Raw genomic sequence first — 18,265 nt, 5'->3', positions numbered from 1 at the left:
CAGTGATTTGTTGACAGTCTCCATATTGAGGGGATATTTTCCATAACATTTTTCTTATCTGTTGATTGTGAACGTCAAGATTCACACCCTTCAGTTGATTCTTACTCTCGTATAAGTGACAGAAAAGAAAGGAACAGATCCTATTTATCAGACTGTTCTTAGCATTTGTAATCAAAAAAGTTACATTTTATTTCTGCCTCAATACAGACCCTTCTTTTTATTCTTTTCTTTATTTTGGTTTTTGGCCACACCCAGTGATGCTCAGGGGTTACTCAGAAATTGCTCCTGGCTTGGGGGACCATATGGGATGCCGGGGGATCGAACCGCAGACCATCCTAAGTCAGTGCATGCAAGGCAAACGCCCTACTACTTGCACACTGCTCTGTTTCCAAAATACAGACTTTTCTTGATATGATTGTTGTATAAATAATCTTCATTTTTAGATCTGATTTGAAAGAGCAACCTCTTTAGCCAGGACTAACTCAGTTACCCAAGCTAACACAGTTACTAATGTATAAGTTAGATAGATTTTGTTCACTGGCTTTGGTAGAAATTCTGTTAATTATTTGACCACTTTGTGTTCTTATTTTCTATTACATTTATTACATATGATTGATTTTTTAAAAAAAATATCAGTATTACTGGGATATTCACAGAGTTCTTTACATTTTCTTCATTTTTGTTGTCTTTAAAAAACAATGGTCTGAGTATCCTGAAATGAGAATTTGGCTTTATTATAAGCAGTATATAAACTATCTTTGCTGATAATAATTTAAATTGTTTTAATTTTTTGGTGTAGAAACCTTTTCTGTTATTTTTAAAAAATATTTTTAGGGGCTGGAGTGAAAGCACAGTAGTATGGTGTTTTCCTTCCATGTGACCGACCCAGGACCTACCCGGGTTCAATCCCCAGTATCCCATATGGTTCATCATGCCTGCCGGGAGCCATTTCTGAGCACAGATCCAGGAGTAACCCTGAGCATCTCAGAGTGTGACCTTAATCCTCCAAAAAGACATAAATAAAATAATATTTTATATATTTAAAGGTCTTCGTGTCCTGCATTTCTAAGGTATTTTTCACACTTATACTCTATATTCTTTCTTTTGCTTATGAAACCTGCATCACCATAATAAAACATTTCTTTATTATTGGGCTTGCTGCATATTTTTTTGTGATGTTGCATACTGAATGCAGGGCCTTAAACATACAGTTTGCCATGAGAACAATATGCTGTTTTGCATTTTATTATATCCCCACTAATCTACAGAAACAGAAAACTGCAACCTTTATGCTATGTATCAGATACTGGTGCTAGAACAAGGGAAAATGTAATGACAATAGTTCATTGTACTTCTTTAAAATATTTAGGAATAGAGCTGGAAAGATAATAAAAGTTGCAAAGTACTTGCCTTACACGTAGCTGACCTGAGTACTATCTCCTACATCTCATATTGTCTGCCCCTCAGAAGCAATCCATCAGTAAAGAGCCTGTAATAAGTCCTGAGCACTACCAAGTGTGGCCTCAAAACAAACAGAACTAAAACCAAGGCATTTAGTAAGGCAATAATAAAGCAAATGTTAATAACATTTCAATTTAGTAAATCTTTTAATAAACTGCCTTTGCAAAGATTCAGCTATATTAAACTTGCTTTTTAATTCATTCACAATTCTTTATGTGCTTGTTTCTCTAATTAGAATTGGTCTCTAAAATCCTCTAATCTTCAGTGAGACCAGTGAAATAACCACATGGGTTTTGTAAGTAATACATATTTTTTACATTTTTAATAGTTCCTTCTATGCAATCTTGAAATACCATCAAGAAACAAAATCCGGGTCTGCACTTTCAATCACTACCTTTTCCTCATTCTCTTCCCAAAATAAAACAAATTTTCTTTCCCCCATCAGATGGTTTATACTAAGCAAAAATAAGACCTCATACCCCGAGGGGAGGAAGTAACAGGCGAATTGGAGAGTATTGCATAGAAAATCCTTGTTAGCAGCAGAGAGCTTGTGTTGGCCAGCCACAGGGAGCCCTGGAGCTGGGGATTTTGTTTTCCCATTGATACCAGGCTGCCAGTTACATAACATAAAGTAAAGACTTCTTGTTCATAGATAAATGGAGATTGGAGTCATTTACTAGGTTATTTTATGGTATTTGTTAACACTATTTACCCTCCTAAACTCAGCATAATCCTTAGTGCAGTTTTCCTTCATTTCTGGAAGACATATAGATAATGTGGTAGTTTTATGAAAAACCTTTTATAGCAACGAAAAACGGATTTTTGCCTTAGCTTAACAGAGCAGCAAGATTATATTAGCATAGACTTTGGAACATTTGTGTTCCCATAGGGTACAGAGTGTGGATGATAGGACACGACTTGCCTTCAACAGTTGTTTTAACAAGATATCCTTCATAGACAATATACTGAGCTGAAAGGCATAACTGAGTAATGTTAGCAAGAAGCACTGTTGGCAAAATTCTTGACTTTCATCTTTATCTGATTAATCCAAAGTAATATATTACATACAAAAATATTTTTCAACTGAACATAAGTGAGGTGCTTATTTTTTTAAATGTCTAACTTTACTAGAACTACTTTTAGTGTGATTATTTTATTTTTCTGCATTTATCTTTTTCTGCATTTGTCTTTCAGCACATTAGAAAGCTGTGTAATGTTTTGCATGTTGGACCTGAAGAGGCCTGTTGTCATTTGTGTAATAACTGTTTATTGAGCACCTATTTGGTGCCAGCCCCTGGGGACACAGTAATGGATAAAATAGGCAGAGGTGTTGCACCCTTGAAGTACTTATGCTCTTGTGGGGATAGCAGACAATAAGAAAATGGGACAATTACAGTATGCATATGAATATAAATGCTATGGAGATGATAGCAGAAAAGGGGGTTGGATTCCAGAGAGGAAGATGGGTTGCTGTTTTAAATGTCAGGGCCATCTGAGGCCTCACTGAAAAGGTAACTGTTGAGTACAGATGTGGAGAAGATCCTGGAACACATTGGGTCCATTGGGAAATGCATTAATCCCAGTCAGCTGACTCTTGCTGGCACTGACTCTCGAGGGAGGCACAGTCTATGCTTGTATTTAAATATTCATTCAGATGCCTTATACTCTAGGTCACTTTGCTCTACTTTGGAGGGGAAATGTGATCTGGAGAACATTGTGCCCATTGAATGAAAGGCATTGAAGAAGTTTTTTTTTTTTCTTTCAAGCTGAAATCAGGCTTCCACAAATATCTTACATTGTACCTGTTTAATAAATATTTATTTTGGTTTGGGGTCATACTTTGTAGTACTCTGGGCTTAATCCTGGTTTTTGCTCAAGGGATCACTCTTGATGGTAATTAGGGGAACCATATTGGTGTTTGGAATCAAGCCTTACCCACTGTACTATCATTCTGGCCCCACAAAAAACAGATATTTTGTAAATGTTTAGAAGTGTTAAAGATATACACTCCAAACATGGTATTTTTACTAATCTAATAATGAACACGTTCTTCTGCTTAGCACTTTCAAGATGATTTAATTACAGTACTTTAAATAGTGTTTTAAAGTGCTAAGAGTTTCTTTACTCAAAAGACTGCAAAGTTTGTTATTTTTTGACGCTGTTAACTTCAGTTTGTGTGGAATATAGAATTTATTCTTATGTCCAGAAGCTTCATTGAAATACATGTAGTTCTGATACCTTCAGATAAAAATATAATGATTAGGTGACATATTAGATTTACATTTGCTTTACAATGTCAACAATTAAGTTAATGGAGGATACTTTCCTTAGTAATATGCAAGTGGTTTTAAGTTTTGGTTCTGGACTTAGAATTAAAATGAAAAAAAAAAAAAGCACCACTTCTATGTATCTTATTCTGATTTTATTCAAATTCATTTGAATTGATTCCCAAAATATTGAGACTATTTCTCTTTACAGAGGTGCCTGTATTTGAGTAAATAGTTCCACAGTTCCACATCAGTTTATGAAATGCATACCAGTGTTCTATTAAAAACTAAAAACCATATTAGCCATACATTTTTCCAAACAATAGAAAGTCTGAGGTTAATATAGATAGTTAATATAAAATTATATTGATTAATATAGAATTAATTAACAATTAATTTAAAATTAATATACATTTCAACCACAATATTTTTCTCTGAATGAAATAACCTCAAGTGATACAATTGATGTAACAGTAAGTCAATTTATATATTAAGTGAGATAAAAAAATACTTGGAATACAAACTATAGTCACCAAGCATTGCTTCTTGCTTGCTAAGCAGTAACCAAGAAATCAGGAGAAATAATTTTTTTTTGCTGCAGATATGCAGTATCACGTGTCTTGTGTTTTATAAACCAGTAAAATTTGGGAAATTAAATTATTTTAGAATAAGGATTTTTCTTACAGACTTAATGAGATTTGCTATCAGAAAATAATTGGGAATTACTTAAACCCGTATTTCTAATGAATTGTGTGAGACCTCCAAAATTAGATTCCCAAATGAAAATGTGTAACTGCTATTTTACGGGTAATATCTGCCTTCTATGGAAGTCTCAAATCCCAATTTGCCTGTGTTAATAATTGTGTTTGCACATTCAGATACCAAGTACTCGGAGATGGTTTAAATTTTTTTCACTCATTGGGGGCATATTTGTAGTACTGTTCTTCACTAAAGAGAAAATTAGTTATATACAAAATACTTTCCTTTTATTACTTATTTTTCTTTCTCCAACTAGAACTTCTGCATACATATAGAGATACCTCACATATACAATTATTTTTGATTAAATTATGCTTTTTAACTTATTTTAGTTTTTGTATACAGAGTATTGCTGGGCAGTAAAATCTTATATATTTTATTATTTTATTTTTGGTTTGGGGCCACACCTGGAAGCTCTCAGGGGTTACTCTTGGCTCTGTGTTTAGGAATCAATCTCAGGAGGCTCAGGAGATCACCTGTAATGCTAGGGATGGCACCAGGGTCGGCCTTGTGCAAGCAAAGCAAGTGCCACTCACTGTACTATCGCTCTAACCCCAATATTTTTACATTTTATTTTATTGAAACCATTGTGATTTACTAAGTCCTTTGTTTTAAATTTCAGATATACAGTGAGTCAGAGCCATTCCCACCACCACTGTCAACCTCCCTCCACCAATGAACCCAGACTCCGTCTTATACCACCCCCTTTTGACCCTTGGCCTACCAGTATACTGTATAACAGGCCCATTTAAGTTAGATTGTTAAAATTGAGTTATTATTGACTTTGGCTTCCCAATTTTCCGGCGTATAAGACGACTTTTGAAACAAAAAAAGTCAACCGAAAATCGGGGGTCATCTTATACGCCGAGTATATCCCTAAAAATGAAAATTGTCTGAATATTGCCACAAAACAAATTTTCCAACTCAATCCTGCACCAATCACTGCCAGGCTGCTTGGACTGCTTCTCTAACTCAGTCAATCCAAGCAGGCTTTTTATGCATGCAAATTAGACAATGTTCTGTACCCAAATCTGCACTGTAAAAAGCCTGCTCAGATTGGCCAGAGTCAGAGAGGACATCTATTACAGTATAACCTTTGGACCTTTGCTTGTTGTGATTGGCTCACTGTGGAAGATACAGTTGCAGCACAGGAACATTCTGTCTTATACAGCAAATATAGGCCTAAACCTATGTTTTTACTTTAAAATTAGGGGGTCGTCTTATACACTGGAAAATACGGTAAATATTTAGTTATACGGTAAATATTTAGTTCTGTCATTTTTTCTTCAATGCATCTGAGATCACTTGGCCCCTGGCCCCCCAGCCTTTCTTTTCCCTTTCTTCTTAATTTTATAGAAAAATGCTGAACTGTGTGGTTAAACAAAGAAATCTGTGTCCCAAGGTTCTATGGAAAAGGTAGCCGCCCCTATTTAAGAGATAAGAAATTAAAAAAAAAGGAAAAAGAAAAAAGAAAAATAGGTGTGTGTAGCAGTTTTTTTTAAATATGTGCAGCAAAGGTTGGGAAAAATAGAAAGGGAAAACCTTTGGCCCCAAAACAGGGAGACCCTCCCCATAAAACATCTTGTCATAAGACCAACTACACGCTCCAGGCATACTAAGTTGTCTAAATCCAAAGTCTTTCTTTGTGGTCGTAGTAAAAGTTCTTCTCAGTCACTATTGTTGCAGTCAGGTTTCTGTAATTAGAGATCCTGGTTTTTGCACAAATTCTTTGTCAAATTCAGGGTGTCACAGAGCATCTTCTGCTTTCATCTAACTGTTAGGTGGCATTGCAGGGGATCCTTCCCTGAAAGCAAATTATTGCTGTTTCCACATCATCAGGATGCCATAAGAATCCACTCTGGAGCAAGTCAGTACAAGAGCAACATTAGGACCTTCCCTGGTAGAAGTCTGATTTCTGTTGCTGGTGAAGAAAACTGTGCCAGTTCCATTGATGGGATCCAAGTTTCAGGGGTGAATGGCAATTGTTTGATCCTCTGAAGCCTCAGCCAAGTCACTATGACAAATGTTCAGGGTGAAAGGCCCCACTGCAATATAAGATTTGGGAATTCCTATCCCTATTAGATAAGAACTTGTTTCCATAAATAAGATTTCCCCATTTTAATGTGCCTATACAAAAAAAAAAAAAAAAAAAAAAAAGAACAATGCCACATGATACTACTGGTGCATGTGGGAGGTAAAAATAACAATCTGAACAATCCCTATAATGTGGTTCTAATATGTTCTCAGAACCCAAGAAAAGCTTATTTAATAGAATTTCTTTCTAAACATATAAAAATAATTACAAAACTGACCTCTACATAAGGAAATAGACAATAAGAATTATACCTATTAAGGAAATACAACTAAAGAAATATGCAAAGGAAATATACATATCCCATTTGTCTTTGAAGTATTCTGGGGGGATTACAACTGGAGCACTCTTCAGTTTATGACATGCTGATCCCAATTTTAATTGGTTTTTTACTTCATTTTGGGTGAGTTGACCACATCAGAGATGCTCAACGCTTACTCCTTGCTCTGTGCTCAAGAAGCAGTTCTGGTTCTGGTATTCAGGTAGGGACTGGTATTCAGTGCTGGGATCAAATCACTGTCAACTATGCTCAAGACAAGAACTTTAATCTCAGTAGTATCTCTTACCTCTAAATTAGTTTCAGGTTTTAAAATGAACTATAGAACAACTGGAGCTGTTAAAGTGTTTCTTTGGACACTAGATTTGATATAAGTATTTTTTTGTTTTTCGGGTCACACCCGGCAGTGCTCAGGAGTTACTCCTGGCTCTATGCTCAGAAATCTCTCCTGGCAGGTATGGGAGACCATATGGGATGCCTAGATTCGAACCACTGTCCATCTGCATGCAAGGCAATATAAGTATTTTTGACCTGGATACAAGTTCTACCTGATAAATTTTGGATGAATAAAGAAAGACTCATATATAGTAGTAGCTTTCCAGAGTTGAGAAATAACAAATAACAGGGAGTGGACTGAAAATACAATTAATTGCCACTTTGCACATTTATCATCAAGCAGAAAAATGAAGTTCAGACAAGGGTATAATATATGGAAAGTGAAGAGTCTCAGAAAAAAATGGAAATATGCATTTACCACAGTGATTGTTGGGGTGTTATAAACATTTGACAGAAAAGAGCCTGATGAACAAAACTTGGAGAAAGAGCTGGACTCAACGTAATTGGATTGTAATGTGGTTTGGAGAAGACAAGGTGGCTGCTGCATGAGAGGCGAGAGACCTCCCAGGCAAAGCTTTTCTGATCCAAAGGAAAAACATGATTTTTTTTATGTTTTGAAAAGCTTTACTTTAGCATATACTAGCCATAAGAATTTATAAATGATCACACTCTTATAAAGCAATGTTACCTAAATTAAGTAAAAAAAATGCATATGGGGGCCAGAGAGATAGCATGGAGGTAAGACATTTGCCTTGCATGCAGAAGGATGGTGGTTTGAATCCCAGCATCCCATATGGTCGCCTAAGCCTGCCAGGAGCAATTTATGAATGCAGAGCCAGGAGTAATCCCTGAGTGCTGCCAGGCGAACCCCTCCCCCCAAAAAAAACCCCCAAAATGCATATGTGTGAATATGTATACAGTGTTTCCATCCTTTGTCTGTTTTTACTCTTGTCTGAGTGTTTTTCAGAGTTACTAGGTCATAGTTGAAAAATGGATGATGTTTGGTAAATGTGGGCTGAAACAAAGCAATGGGAGACATTTCTTTTTGTTATTGTTGTTGTTGTTTTTATTTTTGGTCATGTCCATACTCAGGGGCTACTCCTGGCTCTGAGCTCAGAAATTGCTCCTGGTAGGCTTGGGTGACTAAATGGGATTCCAGGAGTCAAACCCTGGTTAGTTGAATGCAAGGTAAATGCCCTACCAGCTATGCTATGGCTCCAGCCCCAATATTTCTTATTTAAAAAAATGTTTAAAATATTATTAATAATGGATTCATGTATATAATTCCAAGACCACAGCATTACTAGTATACTCATCTCCCACCCCCAGGATCCCTGACCTCCCTCCCTCCCTCACACCAGGCAGTGCTCAGGGGTTACTCCTGGCAGGCACGGGGGACCATATGGAAAGCTGGGATTCGAACTGATGACCTTCTGCATGATAGGCAAACGCCTCAACCGCCTTACCTCCATGTTATCTCTCCGGCCCAGGAAGCATTTTCTTACCTGTTTTATTGTTCATCTAGAACTCTTATTTTTACATAGCCACTCGAGTACTGGACTCGTTTCTCACTGTTCTAGGGTTGACTGGTACTTGTTGCTATCATTTTTAAACTTTTAAAATAAAGCCACAAAGCTGTCTATATAGTCCCAGAGAACTGAATTCACCTACCCTGTTTAAGATGGGAGAAAGAGGCTGACACCCCCTCTACTCCCTCCCCACTCCACACTTATTCTCAAGTACTAAGAAGTCTAAGCTGAGCAGCCGCCAAAAAGGAAAAGCTGTTCAAACTCTAATTTTAACTTGCCACCTTGCCTTGCTGAGAGTGGTTCCCACGTACTGTAAGGAGATTATTTTGTGTAAATAGAGACTCTTCTTTGCCAAGGCAGAAGGGAATCATCAGTAGAGACTCCCACTTGTCTCATATAGCTTTTGCATTTGAAGCTTATTTCCCCCACAATATGCCTTCTCCAGGCTTAAAGTCCCCTGGCTTAACTATTTTGCATCTGTTGTTTTAATTGGATGGACAGTTGCTATTTACTGTCCAGGACTATTTGAACTTCAGATATATCTTCTTTTGCTCTCTCCTCTTTATACATCAGAACTGGAGAGTTTCTGGGCTATTCTTTCAGACCAAGGGAGAACAGCACTTCTCAGTTCTGGGTGCCCATGAATCAATCTTTATTGAACCACTTGGTATGACAATCCTTGGGGCACACTTGTGTATTTTAGGTTATTTTAGTGCTAGCAAAATGGAATGCTCTGGAGGGCAAACTTACATTGTTACCTTAGGTTGATTTATAGAACTTTTTTCCTGCAAGGTTGAACTTGCAATGATTTCTCTTTAAAGATTTATTAAAAGATCAATTGTCCCCAAAGATTGGTCATGCCAGTGAGAAATAAGCATTGTTAAAGCATCTCTGGAATGGAGAATTGTGTTATAAATACAGTTGGAACTCTAAATAGTATGAACTGTGTATGGATGGCCCTAAGAGAACTGAGGTGACTACACTGAACATTGGAAGAGTATCCTGATAGAAAATTAGCAAATGATGATAACTCTTTTAAAATACTGGTATCAATAAGACTATTTTGACCTGCTCCCCATAAATATGTAAGGCCTAGTTATCAGAAAAGGTAGCAGAAGGAAGGCATCTAAGGAAGGAATTAAATTTAAGAAGAGAAAAAGTTACTGTGACTGTGGAATACCATTTATATTCTGTTCTGAAAAACAGGTTTCGTGATGACTTTTTGAGGTTCTTAACCTTGTTGCCTTTCTCACTTGGGGTATATTCAGCTTTTCTCAAAAACTGCCTCATTAGTATAACTCAAGTGATAATGATCACCTTTTAGAGAGCTGTGAGCTTGGACACCTTGTTGTTTTCATATACTTAGCACATTATTTGGCATGTAATACTTATATTGTAGCTATCATTACTCTTGCTTTGTCTTCATTCTGTAGTTAGTTTAGAAGGCAGCGCATAATTTAGGCATGCACATGAGTGTGGAGGTAATAAGTACTAGTCATTGAGGTTGTGAGTCCATATCACCTTAGACCCAGGTAGATCTTACTGGAAGTAGTTATATTGGTAATGAAAATAGTCCCAGCCCAGACATGAGAGTACTGTTCTTGAACTATGATGGCATGGGACTTTCCAGTTCTGCCTTTTGCCACTGGGTTTTAATGAATCAGAGTTTATTTCCGCTTAGAAATTTTGCCTCAGGAGTAGGTGATGGAGCCTAATTTAACTTGTTGAGGCAATATTACAGAAAAAGGATGATTGGGACAGTTTGAAAATGCCGTATTTTCCTTTAGAATATTTAAATCGAAGTAACTTGGCGTAACATTGTATAAGCTTCAGGTATGCATTGAAAATTAAGGTGTTTATATGGAATGTTAAGTTCAGCACTGAATGTCCAATTTTCCAGTTATATGAAGTCCTATAACTTTTTAACTAGTCGGCATCTCATTGAGAATACTTCCACGTCTAGGATTTGGGAACTTTTCAAGAATTATAAGGATCTTTATAGTCAATGTGTTTCTGAGAATACTGGGGATTCCTTGGTCCTTCCCAGTGTAAATGGGAAATATGTGACTCCTGGTGTCTAAATAAGGACATTAATAACAATCTATTTCACCTTTTCACTTATTCAATTGAACAAGGAAACTGTACACCTCTTTATTTCTCTAGAAGACCACTGATACTCCCAGGAACAGATTAAATTAGTATCACAACACCCCTGGTTTATTCAAGAATGAAATATCTTTGAAGCTACACCTAATAAAGAAATTTCATGAACTTGGACCAGAAAGATTGTACATTTTGTAAAGTACTTACCTTGCTTGTATTAGCCTATCTTGGTTCTATCCCCCACCCCATATATGGTTCCCTGATCACTGATAGAATTGATTCCTGAGCAGAGTAAGGAGTAATTTCTTTCTTTCTTTCTTTCTTTCGTTCTTTCTTTCTTTCTTCTTTCTTTCATTCTTTCTTTCTTCCTATCTTTCTTTCTTTCTTTCTTTCTTATTCTTTGCTGTCTTTTCTTTTCTTTCCTTTCTTTTCTTTCTTTTTCTTTCTTTCTTTCTTTCTTTCTTTTACTTTCTTTCTTTCTTTCTTCTTTCTCTTTCTTCTTTTCTGTTCTTTCTTTCTTTCTTCTTTCTTTGCTTTCTTTCTTCTTTCTTTCTTTCTTTTCTTCCTTTCTTCTTTCTTTCTTTTCTTTCTTTCTTTCTTTCTTTCTTTTTCTTATCTTTCTTTCTTTCTTTCTTTCTTTCTTTCTTTCTTTCTTCTTTCTTTTCTTTCTTTCTTTCTTTCTTCCTTCCTTCCTTCTTCTTTCCTCCTTCCTTCCTTCCTTCCTTCCTTCCTTCTTCCTCTCTCTCTCCTTCCTTCCTTTCCTTCATTCCTTCCTCCTCCCTCTCCTCCCTCCCTCCCTCCGTCTCTCCCTCCCTCCCTCCCTCCGTCTCTCCCTCCCTCCTTCTCTCCCTCCCTCCCTCCCTCCCTCCCTCCCTCCCTCCTTCCTTCCTTCCTTCCTTCCTTCCTTCCTTCCTTCTTCCTCTCTTTCTTCCTTCCTTCCTTCCTTCCTCCCTCGCTCCCTCCCTCCCGCCTTCCCTCCCTCCCTCCCGCCCTCCCTCTCTCCCTCCCTCCTTCCCTCCCTCCCTCCCTCCCTCCCTCCCTCCCTTCCTTCCTTCCTTCCTTCTTCCTCTCTCTCTTCCTTCCTTCCTTCCTTCTTCCTCTCTCTCTCTCTTCCTTCCTTCCTTCCTTCCTTCCTTCCTTCCTTCCTTCCTTCCTTCCTTCCTTCCTTCCTTCCTTCCTTCCTTCCTTCCTTCCTTCCTCCCTCTCTCCCTCCCTCCTTCTCTCCCTCCCTCCCTTCCTCCCTCCCTCCCTCCTTTCCTTCCTTCCTCCCTTCCTTCCTTCCTTCCTTCCTTCCTTCCTTCCTTCCTTCCTTCCATCCTTCCTTCCTTCCTTCATTCCATTTTCATTTTTTTTGTTTTTGGGTCACACTCAGCAGTGCTCAGGGGCTACTCCTGGTTTTAAGCTCAGAAATCACTCCCGGCAGACTTGGGGGACCATATGGGATGCCAGGATTCAAACTGTGGTCCTTCTGCATGCAAGGCAAACACCCTGCCACTGTGCTATCTCTTTGGCCCTATGGAGTAATTTCTAAAGACTGCTGGTTATGGAGCAAAAACTAAAAGAAAATAATTTTGGTGATTTAATGGTTTTATGATCTTAAGTATTTTTTAATACAGTTAAATATTAATGAAAGCAAATTCAAAAAATAGACTTGATGTAATCATATCACCAAATTAAAATATTTATTTATTTCCCGGCTTATTAAACTATACCACATGTTTTGAAATTTTAACTACTTTTAATGCCATATATATTACCATCTGATTAAATAACATTACTAATTTTGTATAAATTCATAGTAGCAGAATTTCCCTGTACCCTATATACTTTGATCTATATTACTTACAGATGTGGAGGCCAGTAATGTAACTTTTCTTGTTTAATGAGGATTTCTTTAAGGTCATTCCTAAAAATATATGCATATGAGAAGAGGTGCCACTTTTACACACAATTAATTATTCAGTCAATTAAATCCAGTACAAGAAGACCCAAGTTCATTAATAGTTATTTTAGGACAGAGATTTATTAGTCTGGAGTTCTAAAAATATTTTAGAAAATGTGCTGTATGTGGCAGGTTGATTACCACATTAAAAGTAATTCCTTGATACTTTCTACCTTAAGTGCTTTGCTTGGTAAAGAGAACTTTTGTCCAGGTCTTGACATATGTAAACAGGAAGGTGGTGAAGGAAGGAGGGACCCTTTAGTTGATTTAAAATATAGATAGGGACTATCAAATCTTGTGACAATGAAACAAATGATAAAAATGAAATCCATATGCTCCCATATACAAAAGCAATGAGGAGGAGATAAAAAAGCATCTTTTATTGATAGGAAACTAATTTTGTTTGAACTTATGACACCTAACTGTATAATAGAATATTTCCTCCAGAATAAAAGATTCATTGGTCATCCTTATGAAACCTATGGGGATGCTTTATTTTCTCACAGGAAAATCCATTATCAATTCCCAGGGAATTATTTATCCATAGTAGCCCCCATGGGTTAGATGTGTGATTACACCTAGAGGTTTGTGGATCTGTCAGACAGCCAGAGTTCTGCCACCTTCCTCTTTTTTTCTCCCGAGCAGATTTATATTTCAGAAATAAAATATTAAAATAACTATGTGATTTTTTTTCTTATGAAAAGACATTTTACATTGATATTGTCTTACTTTTTAATATGGTAAGATATAACAACTAACATTGGTTTGTGAACAGACATTTTGAACTGAATTCATTATCTCTTATTTTAGATTTATGTTGAAGTATTATTACAATTGAAAGTATTATAGTTACTTTCATATGAGTTAAAACTTGGCTGTAACAATTCATTGACTAAATATTATGATGGTAGTCAACTTTCAGTTGGAAGTGTTAATTATTCACCTCATAATGTACTCATAAAAAAGATTTACCAACAGTCTCCTAGGAGTCGAAAGCATATTGTCTCTTGGCATATTTTACAAACATGCTTTTCCTGTACTCCCTGTACAAGGTTGTTAAACTCTCTCTTCTGTGACACTTAGAAAGGCTATCTGCATTCACAAAGGGTTGAAAACATTACAAAAATGATATACATAATTTTTTCATTTTAATGGCCATTCATTCTTTGGATTAATATACAGTTTGATTAAGCATTCATAAAGAAACTGGTTTCATGTGTTCAACAAAAAGAATTTATGTTATGCTTTTATTTAATGATCACTTTCTTTATTTTATTTAAATAATTTAAAACATAACAAGGATATTTACTTGATTTTTATTTGCACAATTACTTTACTTGCTTTATGATAGAAGTCCATTTTATATCCAATACCAATAAATCTACTACTTAATTTTTAAATTTATTATTATTATAATTAACTTATTTTGGGGCCCACACCTGTGCATGCTTGGGGTAATTCCTGGCTAGGTATTCAAGAATAATTCCTGGCAGCCTAGGGGGACCATCTGGGGTGTTTGAGATCAAACCCAATTTAGCAAGGCAAAGATGTTACCTAGTATTCTATCTCAGCCACTCTAATTCTAGTACTTTAGGTACTGTTTTGAACTTCCAGTCAAGAGAAGGGGCCAGGGCATGAACTTGATTGATCTCACAAGTATTATAAGTGCAATTTGATTTTGGTTCATGCCATTTAGGGGAAAAAGTCAGACTATTGCAACTGGAGGGGAGTACATCAAAGAAGAAGGAGAAAGACAAATACTAGGTAAGTTAATTATGTAGTCTATAAAAAAAAAAGCAAGGAAATGAACTTTCCAATGAAAACAGATTCTTAGGTTCAGCTCAGAATTATGAAGGGTGTTTTTTTATGGGAGATCAAAATTAGACTAAAGGATTCAGTGGTGATGGTGGTAGGATGAATATAGGCAACTAGATAGTTGGTGTTGTATGGTAACATTGTACCTATAAAAGATAGTAAATGTGTAATGTGTTATACTAGTGTTACCCCCAAAAAAATTCCCAATTGTATTATGCCCCCCCTTTTTTATTTCTCTTTTGGACTCTTAGAGTTCCTTATCTTTTTCAGTGCTATTCCTTAATTTTTAAGTATATCCTTTAAAAACTAGTGTGTTATTTCATGCATGTCAGAAAATAAGTGTGATAATTTTTTAATTTCTAATTTTTATTTATTTTCTTTAGAGATTTCTAATATTTAGGATTATTCTTGCTACTTCAAGTGGGTGCTGAGAATTGTAATTAGTTTGGCTGCATGGAAAGCTAATGCCTTACACATTGTACTATCATCCCAGCCCATATTTATGATGTAAAGGATCAAATCTGGGAAACTCTTCTACCATTGAACCTCATCCTAATTCCTTTTCTTAAGAAACGTGTTTTCTTTATATTAAAATCTTAGTTGAGTCTGAAATCTTCTGCCTTTCCATGTGGTATAATATCAATATTTGTATTTTTCCGTATAGTAGTGATTGAAGGGGTGATTATTTTTTGGATGTAATATATTTTAGTATAGGCTCCTTTTCTGTCTGTCAGTCACATTTCTGACCCACATATTGTTTTGTTTAAGACTCTGCCTATTTCCATTATAATATAGCTATCTTTTTTCTTGGGTACCTTACATGACATATACTAATCTCTATGAATTTCAATCATCAGACTTGGACTTCTCGATCATTGGGTCTGAATAACATGAGAGCATGTCTTTATTTAGTTTCTGTAGTGTCTGTATATAAACATATTTTGTTTGTTCCTAATTATTAATATAAATGTATTGTCATTTTACAGTTAGTTTCTGTGATGATTACTTATAAGTCAGAGTTTGAGAATTCTTATGTAGACCCATTTGTCTCAATAAAGATTATTTACTTAGGATTGGTTATTGTTTATTATTGAATTAGGTTTTCCTTGCATTAGAAATTTCAATTGCAAAGAAATAATTGGCTCAAATGAATTAATCGGTTATGTCAGACATAGAACAAAAAAGCAATGTTGTCATATGTAATCTTTTTCAGTATTCCTTTTTATGCTGGTCTAAAATGTCCAGTACTTGACCATGAAAGGTTTCCAGTCATTTTCTTCCAGGACTTTAAATGAAATGTAACCTTCCCATCTCTTCTCCCATCCTACCCTATAACCTATTCTGTTTGTGTGGCCTAGCAAATATAGTCAATCGTATGGGTTTATTCTAAAAGTTAGTGAAGCTGCAGAGAAGGTTTGTCACTTCCTTTAATTTGCTGATATCACATGTATTGCACAATATTATAACAATATCTGAGAATAAAGCCCAAAGATGAGTCCCGGGAACCTCAATTGAATTGTTTCACAATATAATCATACTGCATTTAGAACTAGGTCTAAGCACAGGAACCCCCCCAAATATTTCCCATTTAACTTTAAAAAAGAGTGACAAAAACTATTAAATTTATGGCTGGGAAAATGACTTTCACATATAGTTCTTTTCCATTGAAACATTTTAAAGATATCAAATTCATTTTTAAATTAAAGCATTTGAATTATTATGTATTTAAAGTGATACTAAAAGTAAAAACCTATAATTTCTCATGGAATAAAACAGGCAAACAACAACATATTATAATAGTTTGATAGGATACTTGTTTTAGATCAATAAATTATTAAATACTAGAATGTACTAAGCTTCTCATTAACTGCAATACAAATTTATAAAGCATTTTATTGAAACCATTATGATTTACAAAGTATTTCATAGTTGGATTTTAGACACACAATGTATCAGGGCCAATCCCATCACCTTAATCCACTCCCTCTACCAATGTTACCAGAAAGTATATCATACTATCAACTCCTGGCCCCATGGACTGCATTACATCCTTTTGGATAAATTATTTTCTGTCATGATGATAAATAATCAAAAAACCAGGATTGCTGGGTCATTTGGCAGATCAATTCCTTAGCTTTACAGAGAACTCTCAACACTGTTTTCAGAAGCGTTGTACCAGGGCAGCATTCCCCACCAGCAGTGGAGGCGAGTTCCATTTATCACCACATTCCTGCAAACACAAATATTTTCTCAGTATTTTTACTATGTGCCAGTCCTTACTGGTCTAAGATATGTCAAGTGTTGTCCTTGATTTGGGATTTTCCTGATGATAAGTTATGGATGAGCATTTTACATGATCCTGTCATCCATCTGTTGGTGTTCCTCAGAGAAGTGTCTGTTTCCACTCCCCATTCTTGATAGGGCTGTTAGGTTTTTTGGGGTTTTAGGTTTTGTGAGTACTTTGTATATCCCAGTTATCAAATCTTTATCTGATGTGTTGAGGGCAAAATTTTTCTTTTGCCATACAAAAACATTCAATTTTATGTAGTCCAGGTTTATTTAGATTTTACTCTATAGTTCTTAGCAAGTGTCATTCTATCATTGAAGACTTCTTTGAGGACAAAGTCTTAGAGTGTTCTGCCTGTGTTTTTCACTATGAACTTTAGGGATTCAGGTCTAATCTCAAGGTCTTTGCTACACTTTGAAAGTGACTTTTGTGTAAGATGCGAGATAGGGTATCAATCGTTAATTTCCTTACACATGGTTATCCAATTGTTCTAATACCATTTGTTGAAGAGACTGTCTTTGTTCCATTACAAATTCTTGGCTCCTTTATCAAAGATTAATTTACCATATAACTTGGGGATTTGTCACTGGATACTCTATTCTGACCCGTTGTTCTGAAAGGTCTGTCTTTGTTCCATAACTATGTTGTTTTGAACATTTGTAGAAGAGCTTCAAACTGAGAATGCCTCTCAGTTTCTTGTTTTTCCAAATTGGGTTTGGTTCCACACAAACTTTTTTTTTTTGGGGGGGTTTTTCGGGCCACACCCGTTAGATGCTCAGGGGTTTACTCCTGGCTACGTGCTCAGAAATTGCCCCTGGCAATGGGACACAGGGGGGATCGAACCGTGGTCCTTTCCTTGGGCTAGTGCTTGTAAGGCATACATCTTACCTCTAGCACCACCTCCGCTGGCCCACGGCTCCACGCAAACTTAATAATTGATCTAAGACCTTGAAGAATGTTTTCTGAATTTGAATAGGTATTGCATTGCGATCGTATATAATAGGTTTAGGTAATATTGATTTTGGTTATATTGATTCTTCCAATCCATGAACATGGAATGTTTTTCCATTTCCTTAGGTCTTCAATTTCTTTCTTAAGTGTTTTGAAGTTTTGGTGGTATAGATCTCTCACCTCTCTTGTTAGGTGGATTCCTAGTTACTTCATAGTATGGGACACTATTTTAAATGGGATAGAATTTTTGATCTCTTTCTCCTCTGTATCATTATTTATGTTAAGGAATGCTCTACTATGTTTTGTGTATTGATTTTAATAGCTGGCTACTTTGCTCTATTGGTTCATTGTTTAATAGGAGCCTTTTTGTGGATTCTTTAGGGTCTTAAAATGTATATCATCATGTTATCTACAAATGAGATAGTTTTATTTCCTCTTCCAATTTT

General features: G+C 36.0%; 1 protein-coding gene across 1 annotated transcript in view; it reads left to right on the top strand.

Moving 5' to 3' along the window:
• Positions 1 to 18,265, top strand: part of NPAS3 (neuronal PAS domain protein 3) — a 968,248-nt gene that overhangs the window by 157,568 nt on the left and 792,415 nt on the right. The gene's annotated exons all lie outside the window — the stretch shown is intronic.

This window comes from Suncus etruscus, chromosome 2 (genome assembly GCF_024139225.1).
Source record: "Suncus etruscus isolate mSunEtr1 chromosome 2, mSunEtr1.pri.cur, whole genome shotgun sequence".
NCBI classification, from domain to species: domain Eukaryota; kingdom Metazoa; phylum Chordata; class Mammalia; order Eulipotyphla; family Soricidae; genus Suncus; species Suncus etruscus.
The sequence above is the reverse complement of the archived record's forward strand: the minus strand, read 5'-3'. Positions and strand labels throughout refer to the sequence as shown.